The following is a 24,907-nucleotide window of genomic DNA, read 5'->3' on the forward strand; positions in this document are numbered from 1 at the left end:
AAGTTAATAAAATAATGCCAAAAGCAGTGTTCAATCACAACCCAAAAAATGATAGACTTATCTAACTCAGTATCCAAGTCAAGTTATTCAATATTACATAGATAAAAGGGGGTCTATATTATATGCCCGAAGAGACTTTTCTTCGAACATATAATCATCGACATGTAAAGAGCAAATCTTTAAAGCGCGAATGGCCACGTCCGGGCCGTACACAAAAAACACAAACTTTAAAACCCTAATCAAGTGGGGGGCTTTGCCCACCACACCCCCCTGATGTGGGGGCTACCCCCCAACTAAATGTTCCAACTCTGAGATCACTCTATTTTGAGGAAAAGTGCAATTCCTGATAACCGCCAACTGAATTTTTTCCCAGAGGAAAAAATTTGAGGATGTGGCTGTTCACGCTTTAGAACGTTCACTCTTTAGGTGTCAATGATTATATGTTCGAAGAAAAGTGTTTGTGCATATAATATACACCCGATAAAAGTTTATATTCCAACAAAGTGTGCTGAAATGAATGAATTCTATTGGGTTATGAGGTTCTATACTAAAATAAAGACATTACATTCATCATACGTGATTGGAATGCTAAAGTTTGTAGTCAAACTGCAACTAGAATAATGGCCATGTTTGGACTTGGAGCTCTGTACAGTCAGTCAGAACAAGACCTAGAACTGATTGTAGCACAGATCATCAACTTTTTATTGTAAAGACCAGAATTAAATTACATTAAATTAAATTAAACAATAAAGGACTGTAGGCTAACTCGATACAATATTCCAAATGCATATGTAGTGGAAATAAAGAACATATTTACTCGGTCAGACCTGGTGGCCAGAGCACCTGACGAACTATGGACAGAAATTGACTGTCTATGGAAACATTTAATTGGCTGATGGAGGAAGTAGAAAATGTGACAATGGAGCTAAAGAAAATATACATAGGTTCATACGTATTTACTAGGCTAATGACCCCAAGGGCCTGTTTAAGTCTATCCATGCTTCCCAAACCTCTGGCAAGTTCAAGTGTAAGCATGGACCTGGGAGATGAACCATTTACAAGTTACCTGTGTCCATTAGAGGCATAGGTGCCAAATCAGGGGTGAATTTCCGATTTCCCAGCCAATTATCCAAGTTGCACTTGAATTGGGTTAGGGAGGAACTCTGCTTCACATAGATGGGAAGCCTGTTCCATAGATGGGGTAGTCTCCTAGATACGTAACTATCTCTCCAGCAGGTCCTCTTTATACCACAAGCAAAGTTTAAGTCTTTAGAACATGTATTATGGTGCTTTTTGTTTTGTGGATATGCAGGAGGTCCATCAGAGTGGGTTCTGACAATGTCCTGTATGCCAGGAATAGATCTCCCCTCAAAAGCCTGTAGGAGACAGAATACAGGTATAGGGCCTTGAGGCGGTCTGTATAGGACATTTTACTTATGCTCTGTATTCTTTTAGTAAGGAACCTATGTGGACATTCCAATTGTTGTATATGCCTGGTTAGGTACATACCAAAGGGGCATTGTATTCAATGACAGGTCTGATGTATGCCAAACACAGTGAAACAATGACTTCTTTGGACTTAGATGCCTTACCTTTTTTTATAAGTTGTGCAACATAGAATGATTTCCTCAACCCTATAGACATGTGATGGACAAAGGCTAGATTATGTGTGCCCCTAAGTCCCTGACTACTGGGTCATCTCTAAGGGGTGTGTTGTCAATATGATAGATCTGATGGATGATTTCCCAAAGGATACTATTATGCATTTCTTGGCATTTAGTTTTAGTACATGGCTCTGACACTAGTTGTTTGTCTGTGTCATCTCCTCCTGGAAAACATTTGTTTCAGTGTGAGATTCAATGGCAACTTCTAATTTGCAATTATCTGCAAATTTAGTCAGCCAAAGACCACTGACATTGCCCTTGACTTCTGAGAAGTAAATGCCAAAAAGGAGCGGTCCAAGGACTGATCTCTGAAGGACTCTACTTAAGACTGGCCTCTTTATAGAGGTGGACTCCCCAATTCTAACTTCCTGGGACCTGTCTGTGAGCCAGTTGGCTATCTACCAGGTGACATACAGGTTTGTACCTAACCTCTTGAGTTTATCAACAATGCCTGAGTGGGGTATTGTGTCAAATGCCTTGGGCAGGTCAAGGTAGGTAGTGTGAATGATTTTGCCTTCATCCATTGCTTTGGTGACCTTCTCAAAGAAGTTCACCAGGTTGAGTAGGCATGATCTGTCCTTGATGAAACCAAACTGGGTTGGGTCCAGTGTCTGGAGGTTTACTATATCTCTATTGATCATCTCCATGATAATTCTTTCCATGTCTTTACATATAAGACTAGTGAGACTTATGGGTTTGTAATTTCCAGAGTCTGTAGCTGGCCTACCTTTGTGCAGAGGGATAACTGTTGCCTTTCTCAATTCATGAGGCATGGAGCCTATTTGGAGGCTACATTTAAATAGTAATTCCAGAAGCCCTGATAGGTCATGCTTTATGCTATTTAGAAGGCATCCAGGGATATTGTCTGTGACCATTGATGCAGTGTTCTTGGTCTTAGAGAGAGCATTAAAGACCTCTTCCCTAGTGATAGTAGAGGGAGTTATATTTTATATTTTCTGAGGGAAGATTGAGGGGGAGAGAGGGGTAAAGTTGGAGCTGAATTTATCATCCAGGAGATTTGCTATATCTTCTGGCTTTTTTAATTTCTCCAAATCTTTTGGACTTCTAATACTATGATGGGAATGGACCACATTCCTAAATCAAAGTCCGATTAAAATTGATGAAATTAGTATTGTTTCAATCTTTGATGTCAGCCAAAAGTGCTCTACACAGCACCTGCAATGTGTGCAGTAATGACTCCTGCAATTTGTATGGAGTTACGTGTATTGGTAACATATCTAAATACGATTGTAGATTATTTTTTATAAGACCTACATACATACATACAAATATTTCAAGCACGGGCATAAATGCCCTTCTAGCTTGCCAATATACCAAAACACTTGTTCCCATAATAAGTGTCCAGGCTGTTCTTAAAAATATCTAAACTAGTCCTTACCTAATTTGGTAGTCTGTTCTATGCATCAGCTACTCTGTCAGAGAACCAATTAGTACACTTCTCATTCCTACAGAACCTTCTACATAGGCTGTCTGATGATTCTCTAGTACTTTTTGGTAACCCAAAACATTCCCAGAGATAGTTGTCCCTAAATGCCTATATACCTGAATAAGATTTCCTCTTAGATATCTGTAAGAGACACTGTACAAGTTCAGATATTTTAGTCTTTCATAATAACTTAGATTTTTCACATCCATGAATGCTCTTGGTATATTTCTGCTGTACTCTTTCCAGTTTACTCATGCTTGTTTTCTTATAGGGTTTCCATATTGTTATTCCATACTCAAGTTTAGGTCTAATGTAACTAACAAACAATGACTTCATCATTTTTGATTTTAGTCTTTATAAATCTTTTTATACAACCTATAGTTCTATAACTATTATTAACCGATTGGTTGATATGATTAGAAAAACTCATAGCTGAATCTACCCATATACCCAGGTCCTTAAATGAGTCTACAGTTTCAATCAGTGTGCTGTATTAAATATTCACCTTTCAGTTTATGTCTCCTAAATCTCATATGCTTAATATTTGATGCATTTATCAGTATATTATTCTCCTGTGCACAAATGGTCAGTTTAGTCAAGTTATTTTGCAGAAATGCCTTATCTGTAACACTTGTAATCAGTTTACCTAATTTCGGGTTGTCTGTGTATAGACTGTAGAACACCTCAGATGAAAAAGTTAGGTCTGAAAGATACAATTCAAAGAAGTAAGGGCCTAGAACCGAGCATTGTGGGACACCCTGACTGTAACCAAGGATTTCACCTGTCCTGTTGCTACTACTACTACTATTGGAACTATCTGGGTATCTTTCTTCCACATTCCTCTTGTTTCTGCCTGCAGATCCTAATATTTTATGACTTTGTGTCACTCTGTGCACAAGACACTTTAGTCACTGGCTTGGCAATTTCAATGATCAATGCTACTTTTGTTTTCTTTTCATGGACCACTATATCTGGTTTTCTCACATCAATCTTTTGAACTGTTGGTAATGGGTGATTCCATGTGATGTAAACTTCACCATTTTCTGTGATGCTTTGTGGCTCATGTTTTCAGTGTTTTTCAGCCGCTTCAATACCATAATGTTTGCACAATTCCAAGTGCAACAGTCTTGCCACATTATTATGCCTTTCAGTATACAGTCCTTCTGCCATTAGTATGTCACAACCAACAATGAGGTGTGGGACTGTTTCCAATTTGGTTTTACAAAACCTACATTTGTGTGTTTCTCCAACATGTTCAATGGATGTTGTAAGCCAGCATGTACGTAGCCCACTAACTTGTGCCGCCAATATTAACCTTTCATCTCTTGGTTTGAATTTGCCTCTCCTTAACCATTCCTGCATTCATTCCTGATCAACATAAAGGTTCTGCCAGAGGCTTTCTATATTTGCAACTATATTTATGCATTTTCCACATTTCTTGCCTTTTCATCTGGTCCTTCATCTAATATTCTTTCTTTTGTTTTTTGGCACATTCAGTTGCTGCCTGATTTGTATCAACATCTGGTTTGATTTCCATTCCTGCTTGACGCCGATATGCTTCTTCTAGATTAAGCAGATAAGTCATCTTAGATTTACTCTCCTCATGTTTCTAAACTTTCACTATGTTTGGGTCTTGTGAGGTCAGCAGATTTGTGTGGAGTTTCATGATTTCAGATCTATACATGTAATCAATTTCAAGGAGGCACACCCCTCCTTCAGAATGGGGAATATATAATTTTGGTATGCACTGATTTTTATAAATCATTTGGTGAGCATGAAGCATCCTTCTTGTTTTCCTATCTAATCTATCCAACACATTTGGGGCCAGTCAGTCACTCCAAAACTGTAAGTTAGTACAGGAAGAGCAAATTGGTTTATAGCTTGAATTTTGTTCCTAGATGTCAACACTGTTTTCAGGATTAATTTAAGACTTCTAAAATATTCCTAAGTTTTGTTTGTATTTGTTCATGCTTTATTGTCGATCCTTCATCAATTCCCAAATATTTATACACTCCCTCTTGCACAAGTTCTTTTATATGACATTCTTGTCCCAAACTGATGTTTTCTTGGTGCTGCAGTTTTCCTGCTTTACAGGTTGCTTTTGCACATTTATCAAGACCAAATGACATTCTTATATCACCTCAAAAAGTTTTGACAACTTGCACTTGTACTTTCAGTTCCTCATCTGATGAGCTATACAGTTTTAAATCATCGACAAAGAGAATATGAGAAGTCTTTACACTTTGTTGTTTTCCAGGAGTCAAATTATAGCCATGCCCTAAGCTGTTAAGTAGACAGCTTAATGGGTTATGGGCAAGGCAGAACAGCAGCGGCGACAGAGAGTCACCCTGAAATATCCCCCCTTTTAATTTTTATCCCTGGAATAATAATTTGTCCTTTGTCATGGCTTAATTGCAAAGTGGTCTGCCACTGTTTCATGGTCACTGTAATGTAGTTAATCAGTGTAAGGTGTATCTTATACATTTTTAAGCACTCTTTTATCCATGAATATGGGATACTGTCAAATGCTTTTTTGTAGTCAATCCTTGCCATACTTAGATTCTTCCCCTTTTTACAGTTCTCCACTATGACTTTATTTAACTACAAATGATCATTTGTTTCATGTGATTTTCTTTTATTGCCCTTTTGTTATGCTGCCGTAATTGAGTTTTATTCTAAATGACTATAGACTCTGTCAGCATCAATTCCAGTGTATAGTTTATATGTCATTGGAAGGCAAGTTATTGGTCTATAATTTTTAGGGTAGCTTGCAGGTTCACTCTTAAGTAGGAGCATTATTTTTCCTGTTGTTAGCCAAGCTGGTGTCTGTTCAGGGTGCACATATAAATAGTTCTTACTCATAGCTAAATCATTGTGCAAAGATGTTAATACTTTTAACCAGAAGTTAGGTACTGCATCTGGGCCTGGGGTTTTCCAACTGGAGGCTTTTCTTAACTTTGTTTCTATCTCTCATACCATTTCATATTCTGTACCATTAAACTTCTTATTCTTTCTTTTACTTCTTCTATCCATTTAGCATCTTTGTTATGTTCCACAGGATCTTCATAAATACTTCTCCAAAATGTATCTATTTCTTCTTTTTTTGGCTGTCTTTCAGTTCCTTTTACGTTATTTCCCAATTTTCTATAAAACTTTTTTGGGTCATCAATAAATTGCTTATTTTGTACTTTTCCTTTATATTTATCTGTGTATCTACTAAGTTTTTCCACCTATGCTGAGATTTTTAGTTTGCGATTTGTGATAATGCATGACAGATCCTGGTCTGTGCTAATACTGCACATTTCTTTTATAGTGTCTATCTTTCTGAGTATTTTTGTTTATCTGTTCCCTCTTCTATATTCTTCTAACAGTAACACTTCTTGTCTTAATTGCTTTATAGTTTTCTCTAATCGTTACTTCTATGATGGTATTCAATTTCTCCCCTTCCTTTCCCTCACTACCCTGTGTTCTTGTGGTAGAACTTTATCAATTATTAATTTAGCTGTACAGTAATATATCCTGTTTACTTCTGTCATATTGCATGGATCTCTATGGACAGTCCTAATTACTGTGTTAATTTGTTTTATCAGACTTCTGACTTTTTCGGTTTTATTGACCTTCTGCAGTCTATTTCTTTCATTGATCTTAATATATCTATCTATGTCTATTAAATCAAGCAACTCTTCTCTTAGCTCATATTCCTCTAAATTGAGGGCACATTTTTTTTTTGTTTTCCATTTCCTGTGGGCATTCTACAGAAAGTTATATAGAATCTTCCTGTGGCACATTTTTTTCAGTTTCATCCTGTGCCATCCATTGCTCTGTCATATGGGAACTCACTGGCCTATCACTCCTCAACATTGACTGCATCAGAGTTACCACACTTTCCTGTTCCTTACTTTGCTGCCCAGCTTCAAGTGAACATTTATACTGATTTCCTATGGAAAGCACCAAAATATCTTCATATGGCACCTGACCAATTGCTTTCTGTTCCATAGGTTTCCCCTTAATTTGGATATCCATTGCTCTATCCTGTTGTGGTGCTTTCTGAATTAAATTTTCTACACTGAATCCTTCACTTCACAGGTACTCCATAACCTCAGTTTCTATTTCTTTATCTTCTCTATTATTAATCTCCTTTTCTACTTTTCCTCTTTGTCTTCTTATTTTTTGTATTGTAAAGTTTTCCTTATCTGGATTCCTTTGCCTGTATTTCACTTCAAATATCTTTGGTGCTGCTTTTTTGTATTAGTTAGTTTTGCTTTCTCCTTTGCATAGATATTACACCATATTAAATCTCATTTTCTTTCCCATGTCCATATTTCTTCTTCAGATGTCTCCTGATCTTCCTGTTTCTCCTTACTTTGGGGACTTGCTCCATCATGCTATGATGTAACCTGTGTTAGACCTTCTACACCAAATCCTTTACTTTGCAGGCACTCCTTAACTTCAACTTCTGTTTTTTTTTTAACTTATACTTTACTACTCTTCTTTGCTACATTTTCTCTTTGTGATGTTATTTTTTTACTGTGAAATTTTTCATATCTGGATACCTTTGCCAGTATTTCTCTTCAAATATCTTTGGGGCTATCTTTTTTGAATTGATTAATTTGGCTTTTGCCTTTGCATAAATATTGCACAATATCAGATCTCTTTCTTTCCCATGTCCATGTTTCTTTTTTATACATTTCAAAGATCTCTGTGTTTTGTTGTTTATATTTTCACACTTCCTCAAATGCTTCTTTTTCCAAACATATCAACATTTCTTGATCTATATACTGTTTTTCACAAATCTGTTGTATTAATGACTACACGTTGTTATTTGAAACTTATGACAGTTTTTCTTGTGGAATTAGTTCTCTTTCCTCTAATTTTTCTCCTAATCATTTTGTATATCTTGTGTCTGGAAATTCTGGGCTTTTTGCATAATAGTAACAATACATAATTTCTTTCTTATCCTCAATAATCCACTTAATCATCTTTATGGCTCTTCTTTGGCCTATCAGTTTTTGTGATTTTTGTGGACTAATACTTCCTTCTACAACACGGGGGACATCCTCCGCCTGGGCCTGGCCTCATTGTAGAAATGTTTCTGTATTTTGAGGATTCTACACTCTCATCTTTTCTAGTCCTGGCACCAGTGTGCCTACCAGGATTGGGCCCTTTTTTTGTGCTGGGTCTTGTGCACCCAGCTATCTTTTCAATTTTTAATCTACTTCTGTCCATGATATATGCTATATAAATACAGGCTATAGATCAGTGTCATCTTGGTGAGATTTTGTGAAAAACATGGTCCACTCTCAAACTTACTCACCAAAACTTGAAGATGAATTTAATTTCAGCAATACGACTCTCCTTTACTTGCTGACTTATCATCATCCATTCAGACCCCTGCCTGGGTCAGTATAGGTGGCTCTATTTACAATGAGGTCTGCACACACTTGTGTATTGCCTTTGAGGTTGCAGACATAGCTAAAGAATGCTTTGTGGTTGTCCTTGGCCTGGGAGATCAAACTTACTTCAAATTTGGCTTTGATAGACTTTATTTGTCCTCTGAGTTGTTTGTTTAGTTTGATGAGAGTGCTTTTGTCCATGAAACTAAATGCAGACATTCAAAGAATTGCAAAAAGAGGAAAGGAGTCATATTTATATGAAAAATGCAAAGAAATAGAGGAAGATAATACAATGGGAAAGGGAAGATATTTATTCAAAAAAACTAGTGATATTAAAGGAAACTTCCAGGTGAAAATGGGCATGATAAAAGTAAAGATGAGAGACACATAAAAGAAGCAAATAAATATTAAGAAGAGGTAGCAGTACTATACAGAAGAACTATATAAAAAGCACCCTAACATCAGCAATACATACTGTGATATTCTTTTATCTGGGGCCAGACATCCTGGGGAGCCAATAATAACAAGGCTGCAGACAATGATGTAATTCCAGCAGAATTGCTTAAAACTCTGCAAATTTATACTGTTTTGGTGTTGCTTGGAATTTATCAGTTAATTTGGAAAAACACAACCGTGGCCATTGGCTTAAAAATGTCAGGTTACATTCCATTCACCAAAAAAGGTCAGTGCTAAAGAGTGCTAAATTATTGAAGAACTGCACTTGTTCCACATGCTAGCAAGGTAATGTTCAGGATCCCACAAGTTAGACTCTAGCAATACATGGCATGAGAACTGACAGATGTATGTTCTGGTTTTAGAAGGGGTAAGGATAACAGATAAGCATGATAGTTCCAGAAAAAAACATATTTGCATACAGACTACTCTGAAACCTTTTACTATCTTTGTGCAGAATAAGAAACAACAGTTAGAACAGAATAGGGAGTGGATGACTACTCCATCATTTGGAAAGGAGTGCCATAAAGTTGCATATCATCATGCTGTTTGTTTTATATATATGTGTCCTTCAAAACGCTAGGTTAGATTAATTAGATATTGGAATGAAAATGCTGGGAGAAATATTACTAATTTTAAATACTCAGATACCACTCTAGTGGCTGAAGGTGAAGAAGAGTTGAAGAGGCTGTAGATGAGAGTGAAAACAGAAAATACAAGAACTAGTTTACTCCCCAACATTAAATAAATAAATGCATGCGCACATACATGCATTTATGCTGTCTTGCCCACTCAAGTGATTATAAATGGACGGAGAACAGGTGGGGGCCAGGGGAGGGGGAGTGACATATTTTACTTTCCTAGGCTAAAAACGTTTCTGCATAGAGTGATTGTAGCAAAAAAATAAAAGATGTTTGCTTCTGGGAAAGAAGGCTGTGTTATAGCCAGATAAGATTTTAGAGAGCAAAGACATCACATGCTCAAAAATGTTCATAGTGTCAAAGCTTTGTTTTTACCAGTGATAACACATAGCTGTGAAAACTTGACTAAACTTTGAACTTTTGTGTAGGAGCAAACTTTTGAGAATTCCATGGACAAGAATGCATCCAATCTGTAAATATTTAAGGATATAAACTCTCTGGAAGGTCACATAACGAAAAGGCAAAATTCACTAGAGAAAACACTGATGCTGGGAAGGATCAAAGGCAAAAGAAGATGGGGCAACAGATGCGTTAATGCATATAAAGTATTACTGAGATAATGTTTAGGAATTAACACAGACTAAAGGAAACAGGTAGTCACAGACAAACCTAGTATGTTAAAGTCCTTAAGATCACAGTCCCACTCACATGACTAAACAACAACAATATATATGGCTTGTACTTCTAATTACAATAGCACACATACTTTTATTTGATTTTTAGCAAAATTAATTGAATGTGTACTCATTCAGCCAACCAAAAATACAGTTTCATAAGCAACACAGTCACAAGAAAAAGAATCAGTATTTGGATGATGTTTTTAACCCAAGAATAAACCAGAAATTAAAGTAAACTGTACCTTTTTCAGTATTTGATCAGATATCCTTCTCTCTTTGTCTTTCTCTCTCTCTGCCTGTTTTTCTCTGTCTCACACTGTCTCTCTCCCTCTCTGTCTCCCTTTCTCTGTGCTCCTGTGATACAAAACGTCAGTTGACTTTCAGTCTGGCAGCATCCACTCCCAGGAGATGATCTGTTTTGCTTCATAACACACACACACACACACACACACACACACACACACACACACACACACACACACACACACACACACACACACACACACACTCACACACAAAGGATTCATTAAAGGGTCAAGCTAGAGCTGTATGGGTCAGGCTAAAAAGGCACTGCTCCTACAATGTGATATTCCATGATTCAGAAACATGTTAACCAGAAGGAATTACCTCAATATCAGCTCATTTGCATGTCTATGAATCACAGTTAACTATGGCAACATGTAGATTGTTGATTATTTGCACATTGCAGATCTTAACTACTGTAGCCAAATTGAGTAGCTATAGGTATCCCCCCTCAGTCAGTCTCCAAGACACACACAAGTATGCATTCAAACAGAACCCCCCCTCCCCCCCACACACACATCAGTCCCAGTGTGTGTCCCTGACTGGCTTACCATTTTGCAAATCATATCTCTCTGGCTTCTACTGGTTCACTACATTCCTGATTACTTACTTCAAAAGTGTAGTATTCCTGGTGGAAAGTATTTCCCTCACCCCTGATCCCCATACTTGTTTGAGTGCCATTATGTCACAATGGTTTTGAGTATTTCCTGGTGTGTAATAGTTTCCCCCACTCCAGTCCCCGTACTAGTTTAAATTCTGGAATATAAACACAGCCAAAAGGCCATGGTCACTACTGTGACATGGGAGGACCAGCTATGCTAATCTACACATCCAAGCTATTTCATGAGTCACTTGGCATGCAGATACCTTTATGGAGGTAGTTGTAGGAGAGAGCACATATTCCTATTTATATGGTTTTCCCATAGACTGCATCATTAGCATGCAGCACACCTGCTGTGGCAGCCTTATGTGGTGCTACATGTCTTCATTCTAGAGCACAATACCACCCTGTTTTAGGGCTGTCTCTGAATTCAAAAGTACTATATTGCAGTAGCCTTTATGAAATCATGCAGCACATACACACACGTTACAGATGCTTTTTACACTTCAGAACTCCCAGATTTATGTACCTCCTCTGCCTTGCCTCACTTCTGCCTTCTTCCTTTCCACAAAGTATGAAGAGACTATTGGTAATCTCATCTATCCTAGAGGTCAGAAAAATCTACTTCCTCAAATGAGTTTGGCCCTGATATATATCTATAGAAGCAGCTGCTGCCTCTTAATTGCCATGGAGATATCTGCATGGTCATAGGATCATAGGATCATAGGAAGTTACTAGGCTAATGGACCTAGGGCCCTTACAAGCATAGCAGTTTCTGCCCTTGTTTCCACGATTCAGCACCTATTGGCCCTATTCAAGAGAGACACAGGTGGAACGTGGGGAGTGAATTTACGGTTACCCATCCAATCATCCAGATTGCGCTTGAAGAGGGCCAAAGAGGTGCTGTGCTTGACATGAATTGGGAGTCTGTTCCACAGGTGTAGTAACCTCTGGGTGACAAACCTGTTCCTCCAGCAGGTTCTACTAATGCCACATACCAGGTTGAGGTCTTTAAAGCAAGTAACTCATGAGCCATTGGACTTATGGATATGCAGTATTTCCAGTAAAGCGGAGTCAGAGATTGCCTTATATGCAAGGCAGACATCACCTCTGAGTTGTTTGTATGAAACAGAGTAAAGTGACAGTGATTTCAGCCAATCCACATAGGACAGATCTTGAATACCTTGAATTCTCCTTGTTAAAAGCTTTTGTGGTCTCCTCAATTGCTGTAAGTGCCTGGAAAGGTACATACCAAAAAGGACATTGTACTCAGTTGTTGGCCTGATGAGGGAAGAGTACAGGGAGGTTATAACTTCTTTTTTTCTGGAGACAATGCCCTTACCCATGAAATAAGCAATATAGAATGCCCTTCTTACCACTGTGGAGACATAGTGATCAAAGTTAAGGTTGTTGCCAAACTGTGTGGCCAGGTCTCTCACAAATGAGTGTGTGATTAGGGTGTTTCTATTGATGTGGTAGTTAGCAAGAACATTGCTCTTACTGAATTACATTTTGCATTGAGTTTAAGGCCGTGACTTTGGCACCAATCATTTCTTTGTGTAAGACCCTCTTATAGGATGTTGACATTGTTTGGGAATTCTATGACCACTCAGAGTTTGCAGTCATCAGCAAACTTTGTCAGCCACAGACCTTTAGTTTTTGCTTGTACTTCAGATAAATAGCTTCTGAACAGTAGTGGTCCCAGGACTGATCCCTGTGTAACACTACTGATTATGGGTCTGCTGTTGGAGGTGGATTCCCCTATTTTGACTGTATGGGTTGTATCGGTAAGCCAGTTAGAGACACCCCTAATGATATAAGGGATTGGCCTAGTAATTTCCTATGTTTATCAATAATGACTGAGTGAGGAATAGTATCAAAAGCCTTGACCAAGTCCAGGTAGGCTGTATGCCCAGTTTCCCCCTCGTTCAGGGCTCTGGTGACTGTCTCAAAGAAGTCCACCAGGTTTAACAGCCATGATCTCCTTTTGACAAATCAAAACCGAGTAGGGTCAAGTGTTTGGAGATTACCAGTATATTTGCTGATAAGGTCCATGACCTTGCAGATAAGGCTAGTCAGGCTAATAGGTCTGTAGTTTCTGGGGTGAGTGGAAGCAGAACCCTTGTGCAAGGGGATAACAGTGGCCACTGTTATCCCCTTGTGCCAGGGGATAACAATGGCCATTTTTCATTCAGCTGGGATGAAGCCGGTGCTTAGACTATGATTGAAAAGAGTACCCAATGGTATTGCTAATGCTTGTTGGAGCCCATGTAGGGCATAGCCTGGGGTGTTATCAGGTCCCATAAATGAACTGTTTTTGGCCTTAGTGAGGGCATTTATGACCTGCTCTCTAGACATAGAAGGTGGGGGACAGGTGGAAGGAATGTCATTGGGTATGCGTGGCTGGGATAGGGGAGTGAAGTTTTCACCAAACCTGTCAGCTAACAGGTTTGGTATGTCCTCGGGCTCAGTGTATGTAGTATCATGAAATACTAGTTGGTGCAAATCTGGGTCTTATATTTTAGGCTATGGATGTAACTAAAAAATGCCTTATGGTTGTCTTTAGTTGAGGACACTAATTTGGATTCGTAGTTTTCTTTGGAAGACTTCACACGAAGTCTTATTTGCTTGTTTAAGCTGAGGAGGGAGTGTTTCCCAGTTTAGAGTACACTCCCTCTTACTTTTGGACAATCATTTCTTCCTCTTATTGTAAAGCTTTTTAATGGCAGTTGTCCACCAGGCAGGTTTGCTCTTCCTTGATTCAGACTTTTTTACACACTGTCTTCTTCTGTGCACTTCCCTAGCTCAGCAATCACTACTATTTCACATTTCCATCTCTCAGCACATAGCAATTGGTTCCAATGTGGTTCTAATTGGGTACTAGATGGGCTGTAGGACTAAGGCAGCCCATACTGCATTTACATAACTGTAGCTAGGCTGATGGCAGATATTGAAGTTAAAGTGCTAGGGGATCAAAAGAGTCACTGTAGAGGGGAATCATTCAGGACTATCATAAAGCCCTTTCTAACAAATAATGTCTTTGAATGGTGAATCACTTTTAGAATTAAGGTGCTCTCTTTGTAGACACAAATACTATTTCTCAGCATTACTGAGTTTTGTATTGCTGTAGCAAATGGAATGTTTGACTCCATCAGACAAGATTGTGCCTCTGCATAGCCCAGAGGCATTTGTGTGTACCATGAACTGTTTGGAAAATTCTGGAGCTATTAGTATTGGTGCTGAACACAGCACGTCCTTTAGTTGTTTAATGGATTATTCTGCCCAGTTGTCTACTTAAACTTCAATGAGGATTTTCTCATGGACAGGTCAGTTAGGGGTGAGTAATAATGAAGTTCGTAATAAATCTACGATAGTACTTATTTAGGCCTAAAAAAGCCTTAGCCATTTTTTTTGGTGTGGGCCAGTTTCATATGGCTTCAACATTCTTGGCTTTTGGTTTCACTATTCTTTGGCCTATTATATAGCCCAAATAGTGGGCTTCTAATGTGCCCAACTTGCAATTAGGTTGTTTAACAGTCAAGTCAGCTTGTTGCAATGGAATCTAGAGCTGCTTCAACTTTAAGAAGATGGCACTTTCAATCTTTAGAGAATATACTGCATTGTCCAGGTAGGCTTTGGCTTTTCTGATATGGGGTATAACTGTTTTGTCCATCTGCTTGTAGAATGGTGTGGGTGCTCTGTGAAGACTGAATTTCAGGGCTATGTAATGAAACAGTCCATCTGGTATGGAAAATGTCATTTTTATTCTTAGCTTGTGGGGCTACTGGTATGCACTAATAGCCTTTTATTAGGTCCAGTAGGTAGACAATCCTAGCCTTGACAGACCTTTGAACTATATTGTCCACTCAGGGAATGGGATATGGAGAAAATCTAGACATGCTATCTAATTTTTTTTGAAGTCATTGCAAAAACTATATAGATCCATCAGGCCTGGAGACTATTCCACTCACTTTGGATTTCTTCTGTGAACCAATATTAAGCATTTTCTGCACATTTTCTTTAACTGCACTGTAGTAAGATTTTAGCATTTGGCAGAGTTTTAAATTTACTTTCTCACCTGGAAGTTTTCTACATTATACTGGTTAAACTGGTTCTATCAAGGAACTCTGTGTGTACAACCTTATTCTGGAGCAGAAATTAATTCACTTATTGTGTCTGAGACTGATAGCATCTTCCATATTTTGACTTTGTGACAAGTTGCAAGAACTTTACTTCTTCTGCATGCATCTGGACTCTTCAGTTTCTTTCTAAGGTCTCAGAGTATTTATACAGTACAATTGCTTTGGCTTCCTTTTTCCCATTTGTCTTAACTTATAATTCATTTCACTTCTTCACTTCTCTACAATTTCAAAAAAGCCTTTGCCATTTTGTAAAGAACTTGTTTTCAGGAGTGAGTATTAACACAACTATTTATCACTTGATTTATATTCTCTACGACAAGATTTTTTTGATGTATGTTCTCTGTTGTATTTCTTATACTATCTCCATATGTTGACATTCTATAGGCATTGTAGTGACTTACCCGTCCAGCATTTGTATAGAATAGTGTGTCACACTTTGAAGGTTTCTTTTCCGACACCCAAGTTTTATTTACTTTACCTAGCAAGTTTTAGGGATGTCCGACATGCAGCAGGTCAAACAATATGAATGCATTTGAGGCTTGGAGTTACTTCTCTTACAGCAAAGAGAAGATATAAAGGAAATTGGTCCCAGTTTCTCCCTTCTATTTTGATAATTTTCTAAAATATAGACTTTAAATATTTTATTAAAATGCTCAACCAGCCCATCTGTTTGATGGGTGGGATACATATGTCCTTAGCTGTTTTAATTAAAAAAATGGCAAAAATTCATGCATTGCTCTGAACATAAATGGTGTGCCAGAAGAAGATTTACTTTGATTTATACTTTTTTTTGTTTTTACCTTTAATTTTCACAGTTTGTTGTTAGAAAGGGATAGGTTTTAGACAGGCAAACTCTAGCTACCTAGGGGACCTAGTCAGCTATAAAGTTGCACAGACAGCAGAGAGGACAATCCAGAGTTGATCTAAGCAATCCTGTCTGAGTTTGTGATTTATTGATCTTTACTGCTAAAAAGAGGTGCAACTGAGAGCGATAGTGAACAGAAGTTACTGTGCACATTTGCATGTGATTTAAAGGAATTCCAGCTTTTGTCTGACTTTCAGAATTTATACGTTCAGAGCAACAACTTTACTGTACTTAATTTAGTATTTAGTTGTATATTCTATCTGAGATTTTTGTCTTTGAATTCTGTGGTAACTGATTTTAATTATTTGTTTCTTTTAGAATTTTTTTTTTTCATTTGCAGCTGAATATGGATTTCTTAAATGAGTATGCCATTAATGATTTACTAAAGCACACATATCTTGTACATTGTAATAAATGCTATGTATATTTAAAGGTAACACCTGATAACACTGGTGATCTGTGTTCCTCATGTCAAAAGTTGGAAAATTTGCTTACCATTATTATTAATACATGTAGACTTACTGATGATGATTGCACAGCGTGGAGAACTGTTGTTACATATATTAATGACTGGACTGGTGAAATAAATAATGTTAGGCAAAGAGCAAACAGAACACATAATGGATGCATCTATTGTCTGCAAAAATCACTTAACCACTATGAAACAACACAATGCCCTTGACAACTGTTAAAGAAAATTCAAAGATCAATTCACGTAAGGTTCAGCAAGGCATCCTTTATTACTTGCAGCAAGGAGACAAGGCACGTAGGTACAAGGTTTGTCTGATTTTCAATAGCTCAGCCTGCTACTTTTATATAGTTCTTTGCACTACACAGCAGGTGCTTATCAGGTAGTTGCTGACCTACAAAACATTTCTCAAAATTCAAAAATAAAAACGTAAAAATAGAGCAAAACAATGAAGGGGTTGCTCTATTTTTACGTTTTTATTTTCGTCTTAGAGTTGCTGCATTTATAGAGCATTCACTCCACACGGATTCGTTTTATTGATTTCTCAAAATTCAGTTTGACAACTGGGCTTAACCTGTCAAGCCCAGTTTCTGAGTAATGGTCCTTTAACTGTCTCTTCTGGACACAACATTTATCTGTTGCTAGTGTGAGGCCCTTATCTCAACATTCCATAGCAAGAACAACAGACTTTCAGGCGTCAGCAGCTTTTACAGAGACCACCAATATTTACACATTTTACATAGAATAAATGAATTAACTCTTAACCCTTTAGATGCAGGATTGTACACTATACAATTTGTACATTTCTCTAACATTTCCCCCATTTTAATACTTTATTATTATTGTTTAATGAGTCTTAAACAAGTCTATTTCATCTCTTGACCATTTCCATCCAGGGCCTTGCAATCAGAGAGTCATTCGGCTTAGGCTCAAGAAAACAATTCTTCCACTTCCAATTTTAGTAGTTCTTCATATTCAGTACTTTGTTGGTACAACGTTTTTGTGACTGAGGCATCAATAGTGCTTTATACCAGTCCACGCATGCAGGGGACGCAACAGCATCCACAAAACATCAATATAGCTGCTCCAACACAAATGGCGATCAATAGGTTCATCAAGACACTGCCCCATCCCCCAAACCATTTCTGGAAAAAGTCTGTCAAAGGGTTTTGACCTGGCTTGGTCAAGGCAAATACTTGCTGGATCACTTTGAGATGGCTATCTATTTCGTGTTCATTGTCTGGGATAAATGAACAGCATTCTTCTTGGATTAATGCGCAAGTACCTCCTTTCACCGCCAGAGTGAAATCGAGAGCCATACGATTTTGAAGCACTACTGCTCTCATAGTAGTCAGTTCGTCTGTCACCAATTCCAATGCGGAAAAGGTTGCATTGCTCAATGTTTTAAGCAGTTTGGACAACTTTTTCAGTTCCCAAATTGATTTTACCTCTCCATATTGAGGTATTATGCTGGCCCATGATATGACGTCATCATCAAGAGCCATGTGGGACAGTCCTTTATCACTGATGTGAGCCAGGTCATGGTGATATATCCATGATGCATTGATTCGGCCTACTGGATTGGCTGGTTTTTTAACTTTTCACACATTTCGGATTTTCCCTTGAGGTAAAGTTAACGTGTGTAGTATAGCTGGAACTAGGTAGCCCAAAAATCAGCTTCCGGACCACTTTCTTGGTATCCATTTATATGCTTTTCTTCCACACACAAAATAACAATCTTCCACTTTAACGGTGATGTTGATAAACTTGAAGTGATCCCCAAAGTCCTGCTGTCCTCGGAACATTTTTCAATAGACAGTTTTCATTTCCTGGACAAAGTTAGCCATAGAGTTTTTAACAAGTTTTCTTATAGATGAGAAATTTGCCATACAACCTGAATTGTCTGCAGTGCAGTTATAAACCACTGTTTTGTTACAATGGCTCCACCCTACCCTAGTTTTACCAAGTTTCTGAAAACACACAGTTTCGTTTTGACAGAGGGACAGCTGTAAGGCAACCGCATTTGCCGATGTAATATTAGCCGTGTTGCTCAAAAGGCTTGTCCATGTCTCGGTAACATTTAGTGGAGATGCCACTAAAGGTAATCCTCCATGTGCAGTTGGTATAGCTGCACAGATCTAACAATTAGAAACATTAAGGGCATCTGCATATGCGTACTAGATAGCCTGATATGTGTTGAAAGCAGGATGTCATGCTGCACGCTTGCTAGGTCCAGTAAATGTGGCGGAAAAGAGAAATGGCCATAGCAGAAAAACAATGACCACAATAACAGTCAATGAGATTACCACACAATATTTTTGTGGAAAGGGTTGTCGTTCCAGTGTTCTGTTTTCTTCAGTTTTCCCAAAAGGATGGAATTGAACTTTCTTTGGTGCAATCATGTCGCTTAGTCTGGGTATTTTTATCTTATTCTCTACCCTATAGGACCTTAGCACCGATGATTGCTTCACTGGGTTTGAGATGGATCAGTTCCTATTGATCTGACCCTCCTTTGTAGCCAGACATTTGTGCTTAGGGTCCCAATGGAGAGGTAAGATCTTTACCCAATTCGAATTTCTTCACTAACTTGCAGTGTGTCAGATGGATCCACGAAGCTCGCTCTGCAATCTTGACTGCAGTCAGTGTTGAAAGAAGCACCTGTTAGGGACCTTCCCACTTCAGTGATGCCCAGTTCTTCTTCTTCACAATTTTGATCCACACCCAATCTCCTGGCATCACTGTTACTTCTGACGTCTTAGTCTGCTCCGAACCTGAAACAGAATTAGACTGCAACGGATGTTTAGAATTTAACAGTTTCTTTATATATTCAGCTAATGTAAGATCAGCTTCCTGGTCTGAAGGCATGAGAGGTTTCCATTGGGGTGTACAATACGCCCTCCCATACAGTTTCTCATATGGGGTCAGCCCTTTTGCTGAGGGAACTGTTTTCATGTTCAACAGTACCAGGGGTAAACAGTACAGGCAGGTTTTCCCAGTTTCAGCCATTAGTTTCCTCAGTTTACTTTTAAGTATACCATTATGTCTTTCAACCAACCCTGCAGACTGAGGATGATAAGCACAATGATTTTTTAGAGAAATACCAAAAAACTTACTTAGCTGTTGTATAGTTTGGTTTACAAAGTGTGTTCTGTTGTCACTATATATCCTCTCTGGAATGCCAAACCTAGGAACAATTTATTTCACAAGAACCTTTGCTACTGTAGCTGCATCTGGGTTCCTGGTTGGAAAAGCTTCCACCCACCTCGAGAACATATCTATAATGACAAGGCAGTACTTCTTATTTTTACATTTATTCAACTCTATAAAATTCATGCAAATGGTGTGAAACGGGTATGGAGGTGTGGGGAAACTCCCTTGACTGGGCCGTACTGCTCCTTGTGCATTATATTGATTGCAAATCTGACATGCTAAATAACATTTTTTAGAGTAGTTTGAAAATCCATATGCAGTAAACACCTGGTTCAGTATCTGTACCATTCCCCCTGTTGAGACATGGCAGTGCCCATGGCTCAATAATGCTGCATAACAAAAAAGATTAGAAAGTAATATTGGTTTTCCTTTTTTTTGAGATGTACAAACTGTCTCTGAAGACTGCCCCCTGCTTTAACCAATGCCTTTTTTTTACCTGTGTAGTCAATGATTGCATTGTTTGTAGCATGTCTAAATTTAGACTTTTAGAGGGTTTTAAATCTTTTACAAGGTGTAAACAAGTTTTTGTGGCTGCTTGCTTTGCAGCAGCATTAGCTCTTGCATTACCTTTTGAAATAACATCCTGCTGTTTTGTGTGAGCTGCACATTTACAGATAGCTAAACACTGAGGTAATTGAATGGAGTTTAAAAGATTTAATATAAGCTGTGCATGATTTATGGGTTTACCAGTTGATGCAATCATACCTCGGTTTTTCCATTGCTGTGCAAACACATGCACCATGGAAAAAGCATATTGACTGTCAGTAAAAACATTTGCACGCTTACCTTTAGCTAAAGTACATGCACGAGTGAGTGCAATCAATTTTGCCGCCTGTGCGGACAAATGTCATGGTAAGAGTTTTGCCTCAATAACCTCTGTGTCGGATACTACAGCATAGCCCACTAAATTCTGTCCTGCTGGGTTCTTTTTGCATGAACCATTTACATAATATGTCAGATTAGCATCTGCTAAAGGTATGTCTGCGAGGTCTTCCCTAGGTAATGTCGTCTGCTCGATCTCCTGCAGGCAGTGATGTGGAGTACCATCTACAGGGGTAGGGAGCAGAGTTGATGGATTTAGGGTTGTGCATCGTTTGATTGTCATGTGGGGCTGGCTCAGCAAAACAGTCATGCAGGAGATATGTCTAGCCGGGGAAAGGTATGCTACCTTTTCTTGTAACCAAAATAATTGCTACTGCATGAGGGACCCTAAGGGTGAGTGGATAAAGCCTGCACTGCCATAGCAGCTGCAACAACCGCTTGAACACAATGGGTAAGGACCGTGCCACCGGATTTAACTGTGATGAATAGTAAGCAATGGGACGTTGCTTATCCCCATGTTGTTGCGTCAGGACTGATGTCTTGTAGCCATGCTTACAGTCTACAGTTTGAAAAAAGCACTTGTGATAATTTGGTAATCCCAGGACAAAAGAGGACGCTATTAACTGTTTCAAGTTACAAAAGGCTAAATCCGACTCTGGTGTCCAAATCACTGGGTCCTGTGCTGCCATAGGCTTTTTGTATATGAGGTCAGACAAGGGTGCCACTTCCAAAGCATAGTTTGGAATTCAACTTCGACAGAAGTTAGTCATACCCAAAAAGGACATAATTTCCTTTTTGGTAATGGGTTTTGGAGCCTGCAAAATAGCTATTTTTTTATCCTCATCCAAGGTTCTACCTCCATCAAATATTATATAGCCCAAATATCGGACCTTTTCTTTCCAAAGTTGCAATTTATTTTTTATTCCCCTTGTGTCCCTCAGCAGCTAAAAATCATAGCAATGCTAGCGTGTCTTCTCGGCAAGCTTGTAAAGTGGGAGCTGCTAATAAGATATCATCTACATAAAGCAGGATTTGACTATTTTTTGGTGGGCTAAATCTTGCTAAGTTACTTGACATCTCTTTTGAGAATATCGTGGGGCTCTCACAATAACCCTGCGGTAGTCGAGTGTATGTGTATCTTTTACCCTGAAACGTAAATGCAAACCAGAATCTACTGTCCGGATGTATTGGAATTGAGAAAAATGCATTACTAATATTTACTACAGAAATTCTGCTGGGGTTAACACATTTAAGAGTGTATGCGGATCAGGTACCGTAGGTGCCCTAGGTATCACTTCCTCATTTACAGCCTGCAGGTGTTGAACTATGCGCCACTCCCCATTTGCCTTTTTAACCGGAAACAAAGGTGTGTTACATGGTGAATCAGGAGATTCAATTAATACACCACCTTTAAGGAGTGCAGCTATAATGGGCTTTATCCCTACCTCTGCATCTTTTTTCAGTGGATATTGACATTTTTGAGGTCTAAATGTTGATTTGGTGTAATCACCACTGGTTCTGCCATGCGAATAAGGCCTACATCTGATTTTTCTGTGGACCACAGTTTGTCTGGAATACCTTTCAGAGCATTTTCTTCCTCCTATAACAGGAGTATTTGTCAAGTATTTTTGCGAAAATGCAGGTGTACTGCTGGCTTAGTTTGAGTTACCCAGTTTAATTTTTGTACCTGTACTCCCTGCTCTGAAAGTTTCTCCCTGGTCTGTTTTCCCATCTGGTAATCTTCCTGCCCAACTCTACCCATTTTGTGTTTCTGTCTTTAGTGAGGCTTACATGTGGTAGGAGGTCAGATTTGTAAAGCGCTGTTATTTCTTTAGGCAGAGAGCAGCTGGCTATGCTATTTCCCATTGTGTCCCAGTATAGGTTACGTAGCACTAGCCTTGCTGTGGGATATTTAAACAGCTTATCTCTGTAGTCCTCATCTGGCCCTGTCATGAAAATACAGGGTGCAGTGGAGTAACAGCTGCTTCTTAATATCTAACTAGGGAAATTTACTAATGGCCAAATCCATTAATTCTTTGGTTACAGTCCCTAGGCAAGTAGTAACTAGGTCCTGACTGTACCAGTAAAACATCTCACCTCTTGGCTGCACTAAACAGGTATCATGCACTTTACAGATGTCAGTCTGTCATTGTGCTTACATCCCTTGCATAGTCGGAACCACCGCTATGCCAAATAACTACATTAAATCTCTGCCTAAGAGATTTATTGGGCATTTTGCAGACACTACAATTTTACTTCTCTGTGTCAACCCTGTTACAGGATCTGTGATCATAATTTTGTGTGAGAGAGGCTCCCGGTATCGCTGCCCATTTGCAGCCTTAACAAATATGTAATCCGAAGATCGTGTACACTCCGGTAATTTGGAGGGGTGTATCAGGGTCCGTGAAGCCCCAGAATTACACAAAACGCTAAGCTCTCTACCTTCCACCAAAAGGGTGACTTCTGGCTTGATATCTGCTAAAAAGAGTTCCAAGCACAGAAGTGCCAAGTCCAGTACCTCATCACTTTTATTTTCATTGTCATCCCCTCCACCATCATGTGCTTCCTCTATTTTTACTTCTACATTACCATTTATCCTGTTTTGTATTGTAACCCTTCCCTGCTCTTTTTGACTATCATATAGTCAGTTATCACCTTTTTGTTCATCCGTCCTTGTCCTATTATTTATTTTGCAATCCGTTGCAATGTGACCTTTTTTCCGCATTTAAAACATTCTCCCCTCTTTTTACGTCCCTCAAAATCTTCTGACCATTGGTCAGACTGCCTACCTTCCCTATTTTTGCCCTTTTTTCCTGGATGTACCACATATACCTCAGCCCTGTCTTCTAATGAAAATACTTGCATTTTCTTTTTCTTTTTGCTATTAAGGTGCCTTTCAGCATGCCTTGCATACTCAAGTAGTGGTTATAATCTGCTTATACGATGATCTACCATGTGTTTTGTAATAAAACTACTAATACAAGCACTGCTCCCCTTTAGAAAGGCATTTTTTTAACTGTTGTTCATAGGGGGAGTCTGCTGCTTGATTATCAGGGATTTGCATCCCACAATGATTATTAAAGCACTCTATGAGCCTAGCAAAATAACGGTCAACTGACTCGTCTTCTTGCTGGACACACTGATTAATACAGGTCCAGTCTGCCCGTGGTCACCACTTTATAGAAATTTGGTTTGTAAGCCCTGTCACCTGGGCATCTAATCCTATGCTGTTATGTGGAAGGGGTCTCCGCTGAGCGTCATGAGGGTTCGAATCACCACAGACCATGTACCAGTCTGGACCTATAATTTGTCTTACTACTTTTTCTATCTCCTCTCCATTTAGGTTATAGCTTAGCCTCATACCTTGCAGGTCCTCTAAAAATTTTTGAAAGTTGACCCTAGGGTGGGTATACCCTCAGTGGCCTTCCGAATATCTTCGGGACTCCAGGGTCTATATACTAATAAAGTACGATCTTGGTTATCCTGACCTGCTCTGGGATTTGGTACCTCAAAAAGAGGACAGAGTTCTTCTTCCACACTAGTCATGGCCTGGGTTTCACTAAACAATCGCCAGACTTCGAGATTTTTATCATCATCATCATCATCTGTGTTTTTTGTTTTGTACCTAGTCCCTATTGGGTTTTGGACCTAGTCCCTATTGGACCCCTAACTTTTACTAGCTTTATTTTTACAGAGTCCTCACCTTCTGTAACTACAGGATATAGAGGAGGCACTCTGTGTTGATTACTTGCCCCTTATGCTAGTGGGGGAGGGGGTGCTGAAGCTAGCACTAGGTGGTTATCCTCTTTATCTAAAAACATTGTTTTAGAGTTTTTTTTCTTTCTGGTCTCTTTGATTTGCTTCCTCCAGCCATCTGTGTGCCTGGGAAATTCCTAATTGTCGCTGTTTTTTAACTTGCTCCTTGGAGTCTGCTTTTAATTGCTTTATCAATTTGAGAAGTGAAGATTTATCTAATTTTCCGACAAAATCATACTTAGTTACCCATTTTGAAAAATATCTAACATTATCTGCATGCTATACCTGCATATATTTACCATCTTCTGTTAATGGTGGTCTTTTGATGTTTTTGCACCACAGTTATAATTACCCATTTGCTCACTACATAGTTACCTTTAGTAATTTTATCTATTACCTTCAATTTTTACGTGTACCATGGATTTTGTTATAGTCTCTTCAGAATGACTGTGTAACCTCCTACT

The sequence above is a fragment of the Protopterus annectens genome, chromosome 1.part1 (assembly GCF_019279795.1).
Source record: "Protopterus annectens isolate FY-2018-M chromosome 1.part1, PAN1.0, whole genome shotgun sequence".
Classification (NCBI taxonomy): Eukaryota; Metazoa; Chordata; order Ceratodontiformes; family Protopteridae; genus Protopterus; species Protopterus annectens.